Raw genomic sequence first — 23,290 nt, 5'->3', positions numbered from 1 at the left:
CAGCCAGACACAGAGGAAGCAAGATGTGAAGACAGAACTGAGAAAAGGTACCAAGCTACGTGGCTAAACACAAATAAGAATTATGGGTTAATTTAAGTGTAAGAGCTAGTCAATAGTTAACTTGAGCTAATGGCCAAGCAGTTTTAATTCATATAAGCTTCTGGGTGATTATTTTATAAGTGGCTGCAGGGCACAACCAGGAAAACTTCAGCTACACACTGTATTCATCTTTTCCTTTTACAAGTGGTGACACAGTGATGCTTTCTAGGCTCTTTACACTTTAGAAAAAGCAGCATCGCTCTGATACCTGTATCCATGAATCCAAGAATACTGTTTTGTGTCCCCACCTCAATAGACATCCGAAGTCACTATTTTTCCATCTGAAAAAAAAAAAAGAAAATCAAACCAAAAGATACTCTCCCTCGTTTACAGTAAAAATTACAATTTTAAAGGAATTATCTACAAAGAATTTATTAGTTATTAATTATAAAATTTACAAAATTACTAAAATATTAAAATAGCCTCAATTTAGTAATCTTCTACTTCACTAAAACTGTGTAGTGATTGGGGTATACACATATCATTTAGTTCTTATAAATTTTTTTCATATTAATACAAAAACTATAAAATATACTTTCCACTTTCTATTTTTCTTCAATATTATAAATTCTTTAATCTTTAACAAGCTTTTAAAATCTGAAAGAACTCACTTTAATATGTATACTAATTTCTATGCCTTTCCACATTATGACAAACATAAGAGCTGGAAATTCTGACCCCACAATGTTTTTTTTCTTGTAGCAATCAGCTGGCAATTATTTGTGACTGTTCTTCCAAGCAGGGAATTGATGCTCTGCAACTGATGTTCTGCCCCTACTGTTTCTTAATTCAATTCCAGTTTTTGCTTCAAGTATTGCTTGACTTGATTTTCCAGCTAAGAATAGGAGTTTTGTACTAAGTCTCCAGCCATTTGAATTGAAGTTTTAATCTAAATCCATTTGAGCTGTCCATTACTGTAAAAGTGGAAGTGATATAGTGAAGGCTGAAATATGGCCAACATCTGGCTTTTTCACCCCTCTTTGCTTACTAGCAATTGGACCATCAATCATATACCATATTTAAACCAACATATAAAAAATGGTCATTTTTAGTGAAAGCTTTTTGATTATTCAAAAAAAAACTGACAAGAAAATAAACAAATGAAAATTAAAGGAGTTCTTCAAATTTAGAAATTATGAAAATGTCTTCCATCAAGTCATCTTTAGACTCCTCCCCACCTAAAGTTTTTGCACTGTATATAGAAAGTTGGGTCTTTAATGGTAGAAGTGGGAAGGGGAGTTTAGATGATGGAAACTTCACCAACTACCTAGACCAGTTGAATGTGATAGATACTACTTCATTTCAGTTTCATTTCAGATATTTTAGGTGGGTATAATAAATGACTTAAGTTTTAAGAAGTAAACACTGCAAAAGTTATTTTTAACTTCCTCAAACTCAAAAAAAAAAAAAAAAAAAAAAAAACACTGCATAAGATTGGAAAATCCCTTGTTAGGTAGTCAACACATAAAAGAAAAAGGTTTTGTTTAATAAGGAATCTGTGTTTTGTTTGTGGTATGTGTTTGTGTGTGTGTGTGTGTGTGTGTGTGTGTGTGTGTGTGTGTGTGTGTGTGTGTGTTTATGTGTGTGTGTATGTGCGTGTGTGTGTGTGTGTGTGCTATGCTGCACACCTGTGTGGAGAAGTACACACACACATCTACAGATAAAGAGGCCACAGGAGGATTTTGTTGTCCCGCTCTATCAGTTTCTGTCTTTTCACTTGATACTTGGTCTCTCAATGAACCCTTAGCTAGGCTGGTGGCAAACAAGCTTCACCAATTACAAACTTGTATCTTTTATATGTGTGCTGGATATTTGAGTTCAGGTCTTCATGTTTATATACAAACAGTCTAACACACATATCCATCTCCCAATTTCTGGACAAAAGAATTCTAACGTCAGAAATTATGCATCAATTAGTAAAAAAGGCAAGACTTTTACACTAGAGATACATTCTTTAAAAACTAGGCAACAGTAGCATCATGTTTCTTTAGGCTTCAGGGCAACTACAGTTTACAATCCATCTTTTGTTATCTTTTCTTTAAATTATCTTAGTTCTCATAATTTTGCCCACCATTTTAGTTTAATTTCTATCACTGTGATAAAGATTGTGATCAAAAACACCTGAGGAAGGAGAGGGTAATTTTTAACTTACAACTTATAGTCCATCAGGAAATGAAGTCAGGGCAGGAAATCAAGGAAAGAACCACAAGGCAGAAATTGAAGGAGAGACCATAGAGGAATGCTATTTACTGGCTAATTCCTCATAGCCTACTCGGCCTGTTTTCTTATACCACCCAGGATTACATATATGCCCAGGGGTGGCAATACTCACTGTGGGATGGGCTTCCCCATATCAACTATAAAGTAGGAAAATGTCCCACATACTTGCCAACAATCCAATCTGATAGAGGCACTTGCTTAATTGAGGCTGCCTTGTTCTAGATGGTGTTAGACTCTGTAAGGTTGACAATGAGCTAATCAATATTTAATCCCCTTCATAATGAACTGAAGTAGTGTTGAAAGAAAACCTTTATAGATGCAGGACTGTCTGCTGTCTTAGCACATAACAACATCTGGACACATGGGAAGTACAGTAGCTTGGACATATGCCTGAATAGATACATAATTTAGGGAAGTTTGCATATTTCATCACATTTCATTTGACCATGGACAAAAATTAATCAGTGGAAACACAGAGTAGTTTCAAATGGTTTCAATATTTTCAAAATTACTCAATGTAAATATTTTTCAAAAATATACTGATGAAAGTTCAGATGAAAAACACTAACTTTCAATATTTGAGAGTATCTAAGAAGTGATTATATAACTTGAAGGAAGAATATTGTAAATTTCCACAAAAATATTCTAGGTAGTGATAAAAGGGTGGACATTAAGACTCTCTTGTTGAACTAGACCATCAGCTATACGTGGTCTTGAAAGACATGAGGGGAAGAGAATGTGGACTTTAGACACAGACAATAACTGGACCTCAGGATACAAGATGATGGGTATAAAAAGCTATGTGATGATTGTGCAATAGTTTCCAAGGCTACATTTGTAATGCTGGGGGAGTTTTCCTCCTTGAAATATGTTATAGTAGACCAAAACGATGGCAATGGAGTATAGAAGAAAAAACAAAACATTGAAAGATAAATTTTTAGGATCTAAGTCCTTTGGTACCTTCTAGGTAAGCAGGTCACTGAAGGCTGTTCAAGTAACAGATGGCATTACTAAAATGTTTTTCTATTAAAATGTTAGAGAAGTAATACATTAAAGTTATAGTAAGTACCATACTATTTGATAGAAATTAATCATGTTGGGAAAATGCCTACAAATTCTAAGTTAGTCATTCAATATAAAAGTTTTATATATATATATATATATATATATATATATATATATATTTAACTGTATATCTATAGATACACTGACACAGTTAAAGTGATAATGTAAATGTGTGTTTATACATGTTTTCATATGTCTAAAATATTTTAAAACTATGTTCTATTTTTTAATAGTTTCTATGTCTGCAGAGGCCATTTGGCACTGGGAGATCATTTTCAGTGTCTTTCTTATGTATAATTTATTGTTTAATTGCAAGTTTCTGCTGTAGATCTCTGACAGTTGATATGAAATTCCAAAGCCAGTGTCAGCATGCAACTGTTCAAAGCAATTGTCAGCCTGAGGGTCATTTTTTTAAAGTTCAGTGGAGAGTTTCTGTATGGATTGAACTACTGAAACCAGCAGCAGCCTTTAGATAGTTACAAATGAGGTATTTCAGCAGGGAGTCTGAGAAAGAACCAAAAAAAGTATGCTCTTAGAATTCTCTGCTCCAAACTTAGTCATGACATAGTACAGAGTAAGCTCTGGAATATGAAACATGTCATTCACGGAAGAGCTTTTCAGTTCTCTGAATTATTCTTTCTTTTGTGTTTCAAAAATTAAGTCAAAGAAGCTAGGTGATAGAGAGGATAAAGGAAGCAATTCCAGCTCTTAACCAAATTCCAGGATGCACCCTACAATTGGCAAGATAGAAATCTTCCTCCTCCTCCTCCTCCTCCTCCTCCTCCTCCTCCTCCTCCTCCTCCTCCTCCTCTTCTACTTCTTTAATGAAAATTTTAAAGTGGACACACTGAGGTATGGATTTATTCTCCATCGCAAAATGTTTCTTCCCTCTCTGATACCAAAGCAGAGAAAGCAGACACAATGGAATTTCATCCAGAGGAAAGTGGAAAATGTATCCCAATGAGTATTTTGAAATGAAAAATGGGAGAAAAGTAAATTGAATTGTAATTACATTTGAATTGAAATATCTAAACAAATCCATTTACTTGTAAATTCTCAAAAATATTTTCCCATAAGAATGCATTACTTGCATTTAAAATGTATATAAAATGTAGTGAAATATTAGTTATGTGTACATTCCATATTAAAGAGTATAAAAGTAGGCAAATGGCAGTTTTAAAGCTCTATTGATGTGACTAATTCCTTCTTATTACCTTATGTATTTGACATTATAATATAATAACATCATTTCCCCTTTTCTTTCCACCAGCTACACTCTCTTGCATACCCCTTTTTGCTTTCTTTCACATTCATAGCCTCATTTTTCATTAATAATTGACATATATTTGCACACACACATATACACAGACATATATACACATTCCTAAATACATAAATACAACCGAAAAAATAGATACATGTGTGTAACAATAATAAACATTGAAAAAGAAGCTATCCTTGAGAGTTGGGGAGTTGGCTGAGGAGGCATAAAAGGGAGGGGTGTCTAGGATGAGATGAACAGGTTAAAGAGGAAGAAAAGTGTTATAATTTTACTCCAGTTAAAAACCGTAAAGAATATATAATGTCTATGTATCTAATAAATATATATTATATATACTACATAGTAGATATATGTGCATATATATATCATGTATAGTGTTAAAAGCAAAAGTGAATTATTAGAACTGTGGTACGTAAATCTTGCCTTAGAAGGCAGAAAGCATCATAGATTCATTTGAATAAGGTGTTTACAAATGTACGCTGTCCATAAATGGCTGGTCAATTAGTGCCTTCTAGTGAAAAGGGAAATTTTATGAAAAAGGAAAAGATGCAAAGCATCTTATGGAATAGCCCAGAGACATATTTATAATGTGCACATAAAGAGGTATATTAACTAATTTTCTGTTGGTGTAATAAAATGCCATTATCAACAATTAAGGAAGAAATAATTTAATTGTCTATGGTTGCAGAGGGTTAAGGGACTCTTGTGAGGTCAGAGGAGTCAAAGTAGCACAAAACAGATGTGGGGGGATGTCTTTCTGTATGCTGTGAATATATATTGTTCCCACTGGCTGATAAATAAGCTGCTTTGGCCTGTAGCAAGGCAACTTAGAGGCAGGCAGAAAATCCAAGGAGAGAGACAGGAAAGAAAAAGGCAGAGTCTAAAGAGAAGCCAGCCTGCCGCCCAAGGAACAACATGCCAGCAGACTAGTAAAGCCACGGAAAATGTGGCAAAACATCGATTAATAGAAATGGGTTAGTTTCAGATATAAGAGCTAACTAGCAAGAGGCCTGCCATAGGCCATACAGTTTGTAAATAATATTAATTGGAGGACCATGGGGCCAAGCAGGACCACAGGCCGGGTGGGACTGGAGAAACTTTCCGGCTACAAGGAGACATGCTGGTAGGCATACTGACAAGAGCAAGGGACACAGGGGTCATAACTTCAACCCAAAACACGAGGCATAGTTAGCTGTGAGGTGATATTGTGTTTCCCAATATATTGTGCACCCTAATAAACTTATCTGGGGTCAGAGAACAGAACAGCCACTAGATAGACCTAGAGGCCAGAAAATGGTGGCACACACGCCTTTAATCCTAGCCTTCTGGAGGCAGAGATCCATCCAGATCTCGGTTAGTTCAAAGCCACACTGGAAACAACCAGGCATGGTGACACACACCTTTAATCCCAGCACTTGAGATCTCATGTCTTGCTTGGGAAAGACACATGCCTTTAATCCCAGGAAGTGATGACAGGAAGCAGAAAGGTATATAAGGCGTGAGGACCAGGAACTAGGTCCTGTTAAGCTTTTAGACTTTTGAGCAGCAGTTCAGCTGAGACCTATTCAGATGAGGACCCAGAGGCTTCTAGTTTGAGGAAATGAGATCAACTGAGTAATTGGCAAAGTGGGGTTAGCTGTGGCTGGTTCTGTTTCTCTGATCTTTCAGCGTTCACCCCAATACCTGGCTCCATGGTTTATTTTGGTTTTTTTTTTAATAAGACCTTCTGAGATTCGTGCTACAAAGCTGGGAGTGGAGCAAAGCTCCACTCTGAAAGCATACCCCAGTGATAGGCTTCCTTCAGCAAGGCTCCACCACCTCTCCAAAGAGCTCCATCAACTTGGGACCAAACGTTCAAATGTCTGAGCCCAAGAATATACTTCTTATTCAAACCACCAAAGAGAGAATAAGCAGGGCAATTGATGGCATTGATAATGACTTCCTGTGTTGATAGATGATTATAGAGTCATTGAAGATACTGTTGTTGAATAATGAGTAAGTCATAAACCACTTAACTTGATTCTGTAAGATTAAGTTAATGTAAATTTCCATTTCTCCTTAAGTATATTTAATGTAAGTTTTAATCATGCTTAACTCCATAATCACACCATGTGCAAAATTATCCACTGATTCTGTGATTATTCTCTCTGTTAGTGAATCAAGACAAGTAATAGATAGATAGATAGATAGATAGATAGATAGATAGATAGATAGATAGATAGATAGGTAGGTAGGTAGGTAGGTAGATAGATAGATAGATAGATAGATAGATAGATAGATAGATAGATAGATAGATAGATATACTATCCTTCACTTAAATAAAGCAACAGGTTTTGGAAGTCAGAGGAAAACATTAAGCTAGGCTTCAGACATTATTTTTTCAGAAAATACATGGGGAACAAATAAATGGATTAAGAACAAAGCTCTTGTATTTGCATTTTTATAAAAAAATAAAATTTTAAGATTTATTTTTAAGAACCTAATCATAAGAATTTTGTTTTATTTTATAGATACCGTCTCTTATCATCGAATTGCAATAAGGACATGGGAATCTTATAAACAATCATATCAGGTCAATAGGGAATTTTTAAAGTTCACTTTATCCGTTTTTAAGCAGGATAAGTTTAAACATCAAGGCTGTTAGCTGAAATGTGCTGAATAGTTAGAAGCACCTGGCACACTCATGTACAGTTTAGCCTACTGGGGAAAGTGGTTCTGGTTTGACCTTCAGAGTATCCTGCAATGAACCCTAGAAACCCTGGCCCTGAAAGAAAAGCAAGGGACCTGAATCTTAAAAATAAAAAAAATAAAAAAACCTCAAAGAAAGAAAAAATCATCCAACAAAGTTACTTCAGATGTGCAAGTCTTGGCATGGAAATAGAATATGAAAACTCAAGACCACGGTTCTCCTCCACAGGTAATTCATCCTATAATAATGGAATCCAGTGAAAATGATTTCAAGGGACTAACAGACAAATAATTCACAAGAATGATTATCAGTGTGTTCACAGAATGAAATGAAGACGTAAATATACTCCATGAAAGTCAAAATGAAGAGACAAACGAAATAAGACCATTCAATAAGTGAAAATATGTATTAACAATAGATAAAATTGCTGGGGGAAAAAAGACAAGCTGAAATATCCTTGAAATGAAAATTTCGGCAAGCTAAATTAAATCCTCAGTGGAAAGCCTTACCAAAAGTTAAATCTTGCATAAAAGAGAGAATCCTGGATAGAAGATAAAATGGAAGAATTAGATCACTTAGTATGGTCAATGAATTTACATATGAACTCACAGAGACTGATAGCATGCACAGGGCCCACACAAGTCTGGTACCAGTGTGATCCCAGTGCTGACAGTGGTGGTGGGCATAAACCCACATCCAAACCCAGAAGCTACCTCCAAGTGATAACCACTCACAAATGAAAAAACTAGTCTTCTCGAAAGGAGTCTCTCTGGGTTTGCAAACCATTCTTAAGGCCAGCCTCCCTGCCCAGCAGTAGATGGCCACCAAAAATTAACTCAATGGTATGTATGGGAGTTTTCTGTTTGTTTGCAAATTCATGTTTGTTTACTTGTTGCTATTTTATTTATTGCAGCCTTGAGTTGATTATTTCTCATTGCCTACTACTTTTAAGTGTTATTTCTTCTTTCTGTTCAAGAGCTCTCAGGTGTGCCTTGAGTTGCTAATATCAGCTCTCTCTTTCTCTGTCTCTCTGTCTCTGTCTCTCTCTGTCTCTCTGTCTCTGTCTCTGTCTCTCTCTGTCTCTCTCTCTCTCCCCCTCTCCTTCTTCCTCCCCCTCCCCCTCCCTCTCCTCTCCCTCTCCCTCTCCCTCTCCCTCTCCCTCTTTTTAACATAGGCACTTAGTGCTATGAATTTGTCTCTTAAAGCTCCCTTCATTGTCTTTCATATTTGTAGATCCTAACTCTTTTGGATTTTAGAGTCTCCTGTGAAACCAGGTATTATTCTAATAGTTCTGCCTTTATATGTTATTTGCCATTTTTCCTTTGGTTATTTTAATATTATTTCTTTGCTCTGTATGTCTAGTGTCTTGATTATTATGTGCCATGTATAATTTTTCTTCTTGGCCAGTCTTTTTGGTGTTATGAATGATTCTTGTACCTTGGTAGACACCTGAGTTTGGAATGACTGCTGCTATAGGTGCAGATAATCTGGTTTAGTCTTTGTTGGGTAGGAATACTGTTCATTGGTTTCTGCTGTCCTTTCTAGTTCTTAGGAGAATGTTGTTGTTGAGGTTGTCTGTTAGGGAAATCTTCTGTAATTCCACCTGTTGTGGCCACTGGGGGGTCCAAGGCAGTCAGTGTTTCTAGGTATTGAGACTTGGTGTTTAGAAATGGGAAATGATAGAAGGTGGTGTCCGAGAGTGTCCACTGAAGGGAGAAAAGCTGGGTGTATTTCCAAGATGTTTGCAGATCCTCTCTCTGCAGCAGGTGATTTGCTACTGAGCTGTGGAAAAGATTAGTGGATTGAGGTTCGAAGGGAGGGAGAGTTATGATTGTCCAGAGTCTCCAGCAGGATTTCCAGGGAGTGCCTGTGGGAATTGAAGACTGCAACAAAGAATGTTCATGCTTTTCATAGAATCTCCCCCTTGGAAAAGGATGAGTTGTCCCAAGAAAATTGACTATTTTGAAATTCCGCATTTGAAGTATGATTTCTCTGAAATCAGTTTGAGCTCTTTTATCTGTCAGGCAATGTGCTAATTGAAATACATAATATGCAACACATAATTTCTCTATCATAAATCTTAGCATTAATCTTGGGATATGACAACAAAATGAAAATAATTTCATTAAAAAGATATAAGATTTAGTAGATTTGTTGACATTTTTAAACAAAGAGATCAAAAGTTGATGGTGATTCTATTTCTTGGTTTTTTTTCTTTCTTTCATTTATTTTTATTTTTGTTTTTTGGTATTTTAAGACAGAATTTCTATGTGTAACCACCCTAGCTGTCCATAAACTCACTCTATAGACCAGGTTGGCTTCAAACTCATAGAAATCTGCCTATCTCTGCCTCCTGAGTGCTGGGATTAAAAGAGTGGGCCACCATGGCTTGTCAGATTCTGTTTCCTTAATTCCTCATTTTGGGGGTTTGAATGAGAATGAACCCTGAAGACTCATATGTTAGAACACTTTTTCCCCTGTTGGTAGAACTGTTTGGGAAGGATCAACAGGTGTGGGTAAGTGGCAGTAAATGTGTCAGTGGAGCCAGTGTTGGTTTGAAAACATTTCCTGTGATTCCCAGGAGTCTCTCTCTCAGTCCCAGTTGTGGATCAAGACACAAGCTCTCAGTTGGTTCTTTGTTCCACTGACATGAACACTAACCCTCTGAAGTCTTAAGCCAAATTAAATGCTTCTTTTGTAAGTTATCTTGGCCATGGTATTTTATCACAGCAATTAAAAACTAAGACACTTCTCAAGCTGTTTTAGTGATCATGAAAGGCAGCGTTATTAGATGCATCATTGTTCACTACACTCTACAAGTCCTGGTCAATACACATTTTTTTCCTAAGGGTTTTGATCAAATGCTGTTTTAAGTAGTGCTTGAAAGAAGAAATTTTACACATGAAAATAATGCTTTTGGAAATATTCTTCCACAGGAATGAGTACACAAATTGATTCTCCAGTATCAAATGATCAGCCCTGAAAACATACAAACAAGTAGCATTACATGGACTGAACAGGTTGTATTTATGTATCAAAAAATACATGTGTTTGTTAACAACAATGAATGGGAGACTTCATGAATTTTAAAGAGAGCAAGGAAGAATATATGGGAGGGTTTGGAAGGAGAAAAGATAAATAAAAATGATGAAATTATATTAAAATCTAAAACAATAAAATAAGTAATTAAATAATAATAATAATAATAGTAATGTTCTTAGGCAGGTGTCCAATTTCTCCTATGTTCACTGAGCCTTAGTGGAGAATGATACAGATGTCCCAATCTAAACACTAAATCTAACCACTCAGACGTTCTCAGAATTTTGAACAAGACTGTCTCTATGAATTTATCACTACTAACTGCAATGGAAAGCTTTTCTAACCAAGATTGGGGAATAGCACAAATATATAGGTTCAATATAAATATGTAGAAGGCAATCTAATACTATGACCATGTATAAAAACCTCAGTAATTATTCCTCCTACAGCCGATAAGCAACACTAATGTGTACACTCTTAAGGAGGGCAAAATCCTTCAGCAAGGATACAGATCATGTTTACAGTACCAAAGGCTTTGCTTCTAACAAATAGTTTTTTCACTGTTGTAACAGTGGGCAAGTCAGTATTATGGCATATCAGGAACAGTGTTTGATAAGACCATTGAAATCTTTTCTCCACAGCATCCTGTATCTACAGTCATGGAGTCTCTCCAGCCTTATCACATCCATTACTTTCAGAATACCAACCCTTTTCCCTTTACCAGTGTGTATCCACCACTATTGAGTTCAATCATGCTTTTTTATACTTGTCCTATCAACGGGTGAAAATAGTACCTTACTCCAAATGTCTGATTCATTCATTGTTATCCATGTTATGTACTGATAGAAACTGTTGCTTAAATATACATACGTGTATGTGTGTGTGTGTGTGTGTGTGTGTGTGTGTGTGTGTGTGCATGTGTGTGTGTGTGGATATAGACATTTATGTGTCCTACCACCGTGGCATATAAATTAAACCTTGGTCTTGGGTCATGTGTATCTAATATATATATGAAAGTGGTCATGTGGTTTTATATATATATGAAAGTATTTCTGTATTTACCTAAAGCCCATAAAATTAATATCCCTGTGTGGTGATATTTTATTTATGCACCCCAATAAAGCTTATCTGAGGATGAGAGGAAAATGCCAGCCACTATATTAAACGTAGAAGTCAGGCAATGGTAGCACACACCTTTAATCCTAGTATTCGGGAGGCAGAAATCCATGCGGATCTCTGTGAGTTCATGGCCACACTGGGAACAGAGCCAGGTGTGGTGACACAGGCCTTTAATCCCAGCACTAACCATGGAGGTCTGGAGGTCTGTATAGATAGACAGGAAGTGATGTAGCTGGATGGAGAGAGGAAGTAAGAGAGCAGAGACAGAAAGGCATACAGGTGTGGGTATACAGGAAGGAGCTCCCTCTTTGGCTGTGAATTTCTAGTGGTAAGAATGCAGCTGGCCTCATTCTGCTTTCCTTATCTCTCAGTTTTTACCCCAATATCTGACTGTAGGTTTTTTATTAATAAGACCATTTAGCAATTTTTGTCACAAATTTTTGCATTTTTCTACAAAAGAGGTTGTTTTGTTTAACACAAAATTAAAAAAGCTTTGGGGAATGCTACTTTTCTTTTCTTTAGATATCACTCATTGGATATCTTCTGTTTTCTTCAGTTATCATTAATGTTATTTTCTTCCAGTTCTACACACTGACATGGGAAACCTGTCTGGCTAAACCAACTAGTAACTCTTCATGTCCTATAGAGGGAATGGACCATAAATACATTTCTGAGTAGTGATTATCTAAACAGCTTTAGTTGATGTAGACAATCTGAGTTTAAATTATAATTCTTATACTTTGTAGGTTGTTGAACTCAAGCCATTTTAATAAAACATGGTTTAATTTACTTAAATATTTTTAAAAAATCTATAGTATTAATAGAACATGTGTGTAAAATGATCATAATGGTACTTAACTATAATCATGGCTCATAGGAAAATGAAAGAGGAAGATTATGAATTTGAGACCAGCCTGAGCACATAGCAACTTCAAGCCAGTCTACACTGTATAGTGAAATTCTGTCTCAAAACACCAAGGACTGGGGACAGAGCTGCCATTTGTAGAGCACTTGTCTAGAATATATAAAGTACTGGATTTTATGCTCAGCATGTGAAAAATTATATTAAATAATTAAATTAAAAGCATATTCAGTATAGTTTTAAAATGTTAATTACTGCATATAAATTATCATTATATGCACAGATAGGATGATTTGGCAGAATTCAGTTTTGTTCCTGTGAAAAGCCTCCTCTTCGCATTGGTATATAGAAGGACATTTTCTTCAATAGAAAAAGCCTTTCTGATTGCTTCCACAAGCAAACTAGGAACTCTGAATGATAACTCTCGTTATTATAGCATGAAGCAGTTTCATTTTAGTTACTACCATATTTGAAATGTATCATTTTATTCCTCATAATTTTATTACTCCTTCTGCATTTACCAGTTCTGTTTATTGGTTTTGGAATATATTCAAGATTCTACCTAGATTGTTTAAGTTAGAAGGAAATCTTACAATCCAAATACACTGTAGATGTTTTATTTTAATGAAATCTCTCTTGAAGATTACACTGCATTGGACTTACTGACATTTATTTCTTCAGACTGTTTCCGTACAAATGCAAACATGGCTATGCCTCTGTGGAAGTAAATGTAAGAGTCTCCTGAAATAACTCTAAAATTTATTTTATCAGTTACTCATCTCTATGTCAATATCAGGAACACATTAAATATTTAACTAACTATAAGTAAAAAATGAACATTCATTTATAAAGCTTATGGTCTAGTAGTAAGTTGTAATAAAATTCTTCCTTTAAAATTATGAATGTTTCCAATGTAATAAATAATGAATATAATGAATATATGATATGAATTATTGTAATTTCATCATTGTTCACTGTGTTTAAGAATCATGCTACATGACGTACTATGTAAAATGTTTATAAATGCCAATTTAAATTCCTAAGAAAAATTTCTTCAGGTTCAATATTGCTTTTAAGAAGATTTTACTTTTATATTGTATTTTTAGAAGTCAAAATTATAAAACAGGAAATTCAAAATCACAAGATGCAGGTGACTCTGTATATTAAAGAATATCTTGCATTGAGAAAGTGATGTTTCAATAAAATAGGGTTAAATATTGACTATTATTTGTGTGGTTTTGAACATATAACTTATACTATCTTTAAAATTTTAATGTTAGGAAAAAATGAATTGAGATGATTCCCAAATTTGAAATATGTTAAAGAAATCTAAACTATGTGTTCAAAGCAGCATATAAGATATATGGTAAAGTTTAGACATGCAAAAAGAATGTAGTGCCTTCCATTAGCCCCTTTTGATAGTCCATAGATCCCTCCCTGCTTGGATAGTCACTTCATTTCCATTTTATTGCATTGAATAAAATATTACCTAAATTAGCTATGCAGGCAAGACCTTAGATAACCTGATGTATAGTGAAAATATAGGCATATACATCATAACTAAAGTTGGAGGTATAGCTCATAGTTTATATTAAAAATTCACTTGTTCTAATAAATCTTTTATACCATATAATATTCTATTTGATCACTGGAAACATATGAGGAGTTTGAAAATAAACTTGGAGATATGAATGAAATATTTGTAACTTCTTATAAAAGTTATTCAGAAATTAATAATAATGTTGATTAATTATATTTTCTACCATTCTTGTTTTCTCGATTCTTATATTGTATATTCATATTTGTGAATAATCTTCTTTGGAATGTGTTTTCCCAAGAATGGGTCAAAGAGCTGAGATTATCTAATTTAGATAACTTCCCCTCTCTAAAATCTGAAGGAGAAGCTCCCAGCATCCATTCTCTGGACATCATGCCCTTGGTTGTGTTTCAAGTACCCTTAAATAAAATGTAAAGACACTTGTGGGTGGTTTATTTCATTCACTTCACTTTGGTTATTTATTATCTACTTTTTCAGTACAATTTCTTGTGGAGTTAAGTGTTGAAGAAAACTATGTAAACCTTTAAAATTTAGTGTTTAAGTAATGTATTAATTAATTAAAACTAGTGTTTCCTCAGATGCAAAGACCCACAGCCAAGCATTAAGCACAACACAAGGAATCCTGAGGAAGATGGGGAGAAAGGATTGTAGGAGCTAGAGGGGTCAAGGATACCACAAGAAAATCCACAGAACCAACTAACCTGGGCTTATATGGGGCTCACAGAGACTGAACCAACAACTAAAGAGCCTGCAAGTGACTGACCTAGGCCCTCTGCATATATGTTACAACTGTGTAGTTTGATCTTCTTGTGGGACTCCTATCCACTGTAAACTAACAGTGGGAGCAGGGGCTGTCTCTGACTCTTGACAGTCTTTAGGACCCGATTTCTCATACTGTGTTGCCTTGTCCAGCCTTAATAGAAGGGAAGTGCCTAGTCTTATTGTGACTTGTTATGCCATGTTTGGTTGATATCTATGGGTGGCTTGTCCTTTTCTGAATAGAAGTGGAAGAGGAATGGATTGGGGGGAAGAGAGGGGAGATGATTTGGTTGGGATGAAATATAATAATGATTATAATAATATTAATAACAACAATAATAATCATTTTAAAAACTAGTGTTTCCTGATGTATTTTTGAAAGTTGACTGTTTCCAAAAAAGAATGCTGAAAATATGAAGAGAAGATAAACAGACAAAATGAAGAAAAGAAGAGGAAGAAAAGTAAATGAAAACCTATGGATTTTCTTTATTATCCTTTGCTAAGTAATTCATTTGCATGATTGTTTAATAATAATAATTCTTTAAGTAATTGAATAGAATATGTGAAGAAATTTTGAGCTATTGGGATAGCCAACACCTACCTAGATATAAATATCAACTGATAAAAACAAAAGAAACTTGTCATGATGTTAATGAAACTGTGTCAGGAGAGAAAAGGCTTGGAAAAATAGACATCAATATATATGGAGGAAAACAACTAGTTAAAATCTGGTAATTTCTCTCCACTAGGGTTACGAATAACAAGACAGAGAATGGAGACTAGCCTATGAGATACCAAGAAGAAGGCTGGCACTATATAAATAACCTGTGAGGAATATGAACCCCAGTGGCATGGAGATTCTGTAGACTTTTGCAGAGCTCCATATCCTACTTATACTCTTGGGAGTACCTTCTTTCTTTCTTGAAATACTACCTCTATTTCCATCACCATCCATATGTCTTGGGTCCAATTCATTTTTGTTGTAGATACCACATTACACACTCAGACAGTATTGATGACTAAGATTTACACCGATAGCCGAACTAAGAATCCAAATTGGAGACAGCAAATTATTAGCACCAGTCAAAGACACTGTACATTCCAAATGTGTTATTGAGCACTGCTGTAACAACACTGGCACTTGAGCAAATCAGGAGGGCTACTGAAAGCACTACAGTAGGTCTGTCTAGTCCTCCCTGGGGCTCTTGGGTAATGTGTGAGCTGTCAGAGAAATGAAGAAGAATGATCTGGCTGCCTTTTTATTTCCACCCTGTAACATCTTACTGTTGCTTTCTATTGATTTAACCCAACAATCATGTCTGCTGGCAAAATAATTTAGAAAATGTAGCCTACAATATCATTCTTCTGTTATGCAGAGCATAGTGACAAGTTGGTGTGAAATAGACTTGAAAAAGATGCACACACACACACACATACACACACACACACACACACATACTCATATGGGTTTGCCCCATGGTTACACAATACATTCTTGGTAAGTTGAGCATTTCTGATGCCATTCACTAGTTTGTACACATATATCCATTTCATTGAAATATTTATGTAAGTATATAATTTCAAAAGTTTTATCTTCTTTTAAATAATTTTTGATAAATATGAATAAATTTTATGTTTAGACAATTATGTTTTGTACAGAAAATCAATTGTTTCAATTGATTTAGGAAATTTAAATGAATTTCTTCATTTTTTGTTTTGAAGTTTAGTGCAAATATCACAGCAAAAATAGAGTCCTCTGGAAAAACAGACATTGAGAATAAATACAATATATTATAAAAATTATTGCTTTCAAACAACATGTATCAATCCTGAAAGGAAGAAACTTTGGACCATACCAAGAAAAAGAAAAAGTACCACATGATTTAGAAAACCTACACTCCTGATTAAAAACAAAACAGCAATACCATAACAGATTAATGTCATAACGGAAAAGCAAATAGAAATTCTAGATTATAATAGTATAATTTACAAAATGAAACCTCTACTAAACAGACTCAACAGATCTGAGATCTTAGAAAAATAAATCTGTGAATTTGAAAAGGCCTTAGTAGAAATAACCCAGGTCTAGCATGGGAGAGTAAGAAAGTGAGAAGTGTAGTTGATTATTTAGTTAGACTCAAGGACTGTACTTACTCACTGTGGCTATACCACAGTCAAACTGGCAGCTTTTAAGAAATACACCCAAGGGATGAAGCCTTGGTTCAGTGGGTAAGAGCACTCATTGAGGACCTGAGTTCAGGGCCCAAGCATCTATGTAAAGTCAGTTGTGGCTGTGTGCACATGGAAACCCAGTGATGCTTGGGAGAGCAGAAACAAGATGATCTGAGTCTTTCTGTCCATTAGCTTAGCTGGAAGTTGAGTGAGGATGCTATCTGAAGTACGTGGCAGAGTGTGATTGAGTAGGACAAGAAGCAAACTAACAGTCAAGGAAAATCAAGCCTCATGATATGGATAACAATATGTAAAGGGACTAACATTCTAAGCAAAAGTTTATTCAATTGAATTTTAAAAAGCAAAAACCTATGCTGCTAATAAAAGATGTACTAAAAATCTCTTTTCTGAAGGGAAACAAAGGAGGAGAGCTGCTGTGAGATGTTGGTCTGTATGCTGTATATTTCTCTGGTTGGTTGATAAAATGCTGATTGGCCAGTAGCCAGGCAGGAAGTATAGGCAGGCCAAGCAGAATAGGAGAGTGTTGGGAAGAGGAAGGGCAGAGTCAGGAGTCACCAGCCAGACACAGAAGAGGCAAGATGACAAGGAAGAACTGATAAATGGTACCAAGCCACGTGGCTAAACATACATAAGAATTATGGGTTAATTTAAATTGAAGAGCTAGTCATTAATGAGCCTGAGCTAATGGCTGAGCAGTTATAAATAATATTAAGCCTCTGAATGATTATTTTATAACTGGCTGTGGTTCCACAGGAGGCCAGGTGGGACTCGAGATACATTCCAGCTACAGAGAGCAACTAGGGAAGAGGAGATGTGGGGGCTGGGCTGGGAGGAGTAGAGGGAGGGTTACTGAAGTTAAGTGGTAATATATGAGAGAAGAAAAACTGTCATGGGTTTGTAATAGAAGACTAGACTGACAAAAATCAAAGGTCTAAATATGTAACTATAAACCATTAAAAATACTAGTAGAGATGGTAGAAGAAAAAAAGATGTCACAGAAAAAATCAATGCAAAAGAAATGGGACAAGTGGTTGAAAAACTCAATGAGAAGAACAGCCAGAGCTGGATGCTCATAGATTATGTAATCTCAGTTTTGTGACACGCTAGAAACAAAAAACCTGAAGTACACTGTTCAGCTCAGTGGTTGTCCAATGTCAGACAAGGTAGAAAAGGATTAAATGAGGATTCTGCCGTTAAAGGAAGGGCTAATTTTGTAGGTGTTTTGTCTGTGTGTATTCTCAGAAAGCTTCCTGTTCAGACTGACCTGAAGTTTTTTAATGTCTAGCTGTCACTCTCTTGAAATTCTTACTCATGTTTAATAACACCTAATAGAATAGTATTTGAAAAAGACCCACATTCATTTCCCTGATTTCTTAAAATTATGTACTCCAATCTCAGGGTTTATTGTTCAACAATTTCATGGCTGCATCTGTTCACCAAATATCAAATTATAATCTTTGTTTTTAAGTTGTTTGAAGGCTGGAGAGACAGCTCAGTGGTTAAGAGCAAAGGACCTGTGTCCAGTTCCCAGTACCCACATAGCAGCTCACAACTGCCTGTAACTTCAGTTTCAGTGGACTCCACAACATCTTCTGGCCTTCCAGGACCATGCACTCACATGGTGTGCATACACAAAGGCAAACTAAACACTGATATACATGCAGTAAATAAGCAAATAATTTTTAACAGTGGGTTTATAATTTAAGTTGCATATAAATGAGCCTTAAAATCTAAAAAGAAATATAAGGAGCAATTAGATATTATCTCATTCTAAATACGGATTTCTAATCAAGAAAAAAATGAAAAAAAAAAGATGATAAAGAAAATAAATCCAATGTGTAGCTTTGCAAACTGATTTGACCTACACTCCTTTATACTGAACTGAATACTTAAAGGAAACAGGAGCTTTATCACTCTTCTATAGTTCTGGTCTTTTTGCTTAGATTGAGGTCACTTTTACATCAGACTAAAACCATTAGTAGAAAAGAAGAAATATCACAGTGGATAAGGGTATGTTCTGATTCCCACTTGTCAAAAGTTCACTGATCCCCAATTATGGATTTCAGAAGGTACGGGTAGTTCTACCCAGGCAAATTTAGGGAGATATAGGCTCTGGGTGATATCAATTTCCCAGCAATACCTATTGCCATCTCCCTGCCCTCATCTCAGCCTCCTTCTTAGTCTTCCTCCTCTGTACCACACAGAATTTCCCCAACCATTCATTTTGACTTCGATGTTCACTCATTGCAACGTTTTTTTCATTTTCCTTTCCACCTGCCGCAAGCCAGTCAACGCATTCTCAATTCAAATGATTCTCACTTTGTAAAATAGTCCAGATGTCCCTCCATGAAAAATTAATGACTGTCTCCATTTTGTCATGATGTCACTTGATAAGTGTCTCCTATTATGACTTCAATCATCCTAAATCATAGTTAGCTGGACACTTGTTTGGTAACTCTGACACAGATCCTTAAGTTAGAGATTATATTTTATGCTTGGCTCTCATCATTTATGGAGGTTTTGTTTGTTTGTGAGGTTTGTGTTTCACAATAACTAGACCTTTACATTTGTTCAACATGTAGCTATTAAAACAAGTTAAAATTGGCTATGGAAAATTTTGAGAAAAAGGAAGAACATAATTTAGAAATTAGTATTTTTATCATCCAAAAGACCACCTAAATTATTTATTCTGATTATATGATTATATGAAAAGGCAATACCTCTATCTTGACATCCTATTAAAATATTATTCTATGGACAATCTCATTTAGCCCTTAATCTCTACTAAGCAAATTTGTTATGCACCCCAATACTTCTATTTTGGAATTCATCTAAGTACTTTCCCTCCTGTGTACAAATGGATAACCCTCTATTTTACCCCCAAGGCATATTCAAACTTGAAAAGGGCTGCAGTAATCCAAAAAGAGAAGTATACACTGTTCATTCCAGCAAACCCTGACTATCAAAGAGAATGCCAACGGGTGTGATTCATTAAAAAATGAATTAACAAGGCTTTCTACAATTTTGCTGCAGATTTTTCTTTTACAAAAGACTAAAAGAATGCATGGTGCAGTGGATTCAAAAGCAAAAAATACATTCTGGCAACTATTCAAATGCAAATTTGGCTATGCTGAGTGTTCAGGTGACAGCCTGGGTGTTTATATATTGTCTCTCATTGTAACAGTGAAGCACTCAGACAATCTAATTAGGTTATTAAAATTACCTGTTTGAGAGACCGGATCCCCTGAAAAGCTTCTATATAAAGCTGCCTTTGAAAGGCAGAGAAAGATGTACCAGTATCTTTTATGTAAAGGGAAGCTTGTGAAAATAAACACAAACCAAACCAAAACAAATTAAAATAGAAAAACAAAAAAAAAGATAAAAAAACAAACCCACAGGGGTTCCATTCACCCAAAATTATTAATAATTTCTATATAGCTGTTTAATATAGAATTAAAAGTATTTTGCTTAACAAATGTGCAGTATTGCATTTCAGATGTATGACTCTTCACCACAGTGTGAGGACTGGGAACAATTTTCGCATTGTTGGTGGGATAGGTCTGCCATGGGTCTCTTCCCTATGGCCATACCTTTATCTTTTAGTAATTCATGGATTGGCACGACCTGAAATTCCCCCTTTACAAACATCTCCTGATCTGTGAATTGTGTCCACAGGAAGAAGCAGTGCCGTCTCTTCAGGGGTGGGTACCATCCACTACTTGGGTGTCAGAGTATAAATTATGATGCAGCCTTAGCAAACTGGTGTTTGGTCAGAGATACTTGTAATGATATTGATTCTCAGTTAAATAAACTTCAAATGTATTTTGTTTCTGGTAAAACTGTTTCAAGCAGTTCTTCATTTTTTCTAATCCATAGAAAATTTCACATACTGTAATTGTTCACATTCATCTCCCAGCTCTTCTCGTATCCACCCTCACCTCCCTACCCATCCAGCTATGAGCTTTGTTTGGTTTTGTTTTTCGTGTTTTTCCCCGATCTGGTCCAGTTTGTTTTGCAGAAAACCTTTGAGAATGTGGCCAATCCTGGAGCGTGATAGACCTACCAGGGGTCAAGTCATTAATGAAAGTTGACTTTCTCTGCCAGCAGTTATCCAACGTCAGTAGCTCCTCAGCTAGTGCTGGGATTTCAGGTCTGCCCCTCTCCCTTCCATACTGGGATGTTTTCATGGCTTAAACTTGTGCAGGTCATGTTTATGCTGTCACAATCATTGTGAATTTATCTGTATAGCTGCCCTGTTGTGCCCCCAAAGAGTGCTTTATTTAAGTCATCCTCTACCTCTGGCTCTGATAATGTTTCCATCTCCTCTTCCATGAAGACTGATAAGGCTGTGGGGAAGTCTGTGAATTGTGGATACATGATATCTACAGTCTCTTATCCTTAGCAGGTTGACCAGTTGAGGATCTCTGTGTTCATTGCCTTCTGCTACAAGAAGCTTCTTGATGAGAGTTGAGGAATATATTGTTCTATGGGTATAGCACTAAGTCAGTATGAATCATTTCAATACTGTGTCCATTTAGGGGAATTATTTTACTGGGCTCTCCCCTAGGACATAAGACACAGGATTTATGTGACTACAGTGGCCCCTTTAGAAGTTACAGGTACGGAACTCATCTCATGGAGCAAGCCCTTCATCCAATCAAAAATTGGGTGGTTGCTTCCCCGGTATACTTGCCACTATTGTCCCACTAAGTATATCATGTCAGGCTCATCTTTATTGTAGCTTGGAGAGTTTCCAATTGGATGGGACTAACAATTCCTTTTTCTCTACTGCTAGTATGCATAGCATCTTCCAGCACTACAAAAGCTACCTAGAACATAAGATGTGTCCAGGTGAAAGCCAGACTGAGTTTTCCATATTCTTTGAGGCCAGTATGTGATATCTTCAGCAATATGGTCTTACCATCAAGATCTGGAGAGTAGCAGAGTTCTGACAGTAGTTCGCAGTGCTTGAGGCTACCCTTAGTCAATAACTCAATGAGGTAATACATGCCTCGTACTGGAGTTTTTATTTGCTCCCATGTGGTATTACACTCCATTGAATTACTTTTCAGATATGTATGTATTTTAGGAAGCTTCTACAGAAGTGGGTTTCCACATGGCTTTTTGAAAAGGTTTTCAGTGTCAGTTACCCCTCTTTACATTCCCTCCTCTAGCGTGTCCTCTCCTATCTCACCCCAATTTACCCCTTCCTGTTAAATTACTGTCCTTTAACCCTATTTATCACTTTGTTGTGTCTCCTCCCTCCTTAGAGCAACCACTCAGCATCCCTTAGTAATTCCATAATCTCTATGGTCATTCAAAATGACACACATTTATCATCATACTATAAAAAGCTGTCATCTACAAATAAGAGAGAAGAATGTGGCATTTTAATTCTGAATTGGGATTATTTCATCCTGAATTATTTATTTCCAGTTCCATCATATCCCTGAAATTTTCATAATTTCATTTTTCTTAACAACTGAATAATACTCCGTATGTGCAATGTAAAGTATGTAATGTGTAAGTGTACCACATTTTCATTATCTATTCATCAGCTGATGGACTTCTAGGCTGTTTCCAGTTCCTGGCTTGTGTGAGTACAGCAGCAATGACAATGGAAGGGCAAATGACTCTGGAAAATGCAGTATATTTTAGGTGTGTTCCCAAGAGTGCTATAGTTGGATCATGTAGGAGATCTATTTCCAGCTTCTGAGGAAACATGACACCAAGTTCCACAGCACTTATGAGTTTGCTCTCCATCCAGCAGTGAATAGTTATTTATCCTTCCAGTCTGTGCCAGGATAGGCTGACATTTTATTTTATTTTCCTCCTCCTTCCTTCCTTCTTCTTCATATTCTTTCTGTTCTTTTTAACTTGGCCGTTCTGAATGAGAGAAGATGAAATCTCAAAGTAGTTTACATTTGCATTCCCTTGATTCCTAAATATCCTGAACATATTTTAAAAATGTTTAGTGGGGCTGAAAAGATGGCCCAGAGGTTAAGACTGCTATTCCAGAGGACCGCAATTCAATTCCCAGCACTGGCATAGCAACTCACAACCTTATAAATATACAATCCCAGGGGATCTGACAACTCTTCCAACTTCCATGAGCACTAGGCACACACATAGTGCACAGAAATACATGTAGACAAAATGTGCATACACAGAGAATACAACAAAATAAATTTAAAAGAATGGTTTTCAACCATTTATATTCCATCTTTGGAGAACTCATATCCCATTTTCTAATTTAAGTATTTATTTCCTTGATGCTGATTTGTTGTTGTTGTTAGTTCTTTGTATACTCTGTAACTCTCTGCCAAATGTATGGCTGGTAAAGGTATTTTTCCCCATTCTACAGGCTGCCTCTTTGCACAAATAATGGTGATGTTTGTCATACAG

General features: G+C 35.9%; 1 long non-coding RNA gene across 2 annotated transcripts in view; it reads right to left on the bottom strand.

Annotated features, from left to right (window-relative positions):
* Positions 1-23,290, bottom strand: part of LOC128108568 (uncharacterized) — a 68,264-nt gene that overhangs the window by 28,720 nt on the left and 16,254 nt on the right. For both annotated transcript variants that reach the window (XR_008217528.1, XR_008217529.1), the window contains exon 2: positions 308-380. This is a non-coding gene — a long non-coding RNA (uncharacterized LOC128108568). The remainder of the gene's footprint in view (positions 1-307; positions 381-23,290) is intronic.

Source organism: Peromyscus californicus, unplaced genomic scaffold (genome assembly GCF_007827085.1).
Source record: "Peromyscus californicus insignis strain IS unplaced genomic scaffold, ASM782708v3 Scaffold_13__1_contigs__length_99412109, whole genome shotgun sequence".
In the NCBI taxonomy this organism is placed as follows: Eukaryota; Metazoa; Chordata; class Mammalia; order Rodentia; family Cricetidae; genus Peromyscus; species Peromyscus californicus.
The sequence above is the reverse complement of the archived record's forward strand: the minus strand, read 5'-3'. Positions and strand labels throughout refer to the sequence as shown.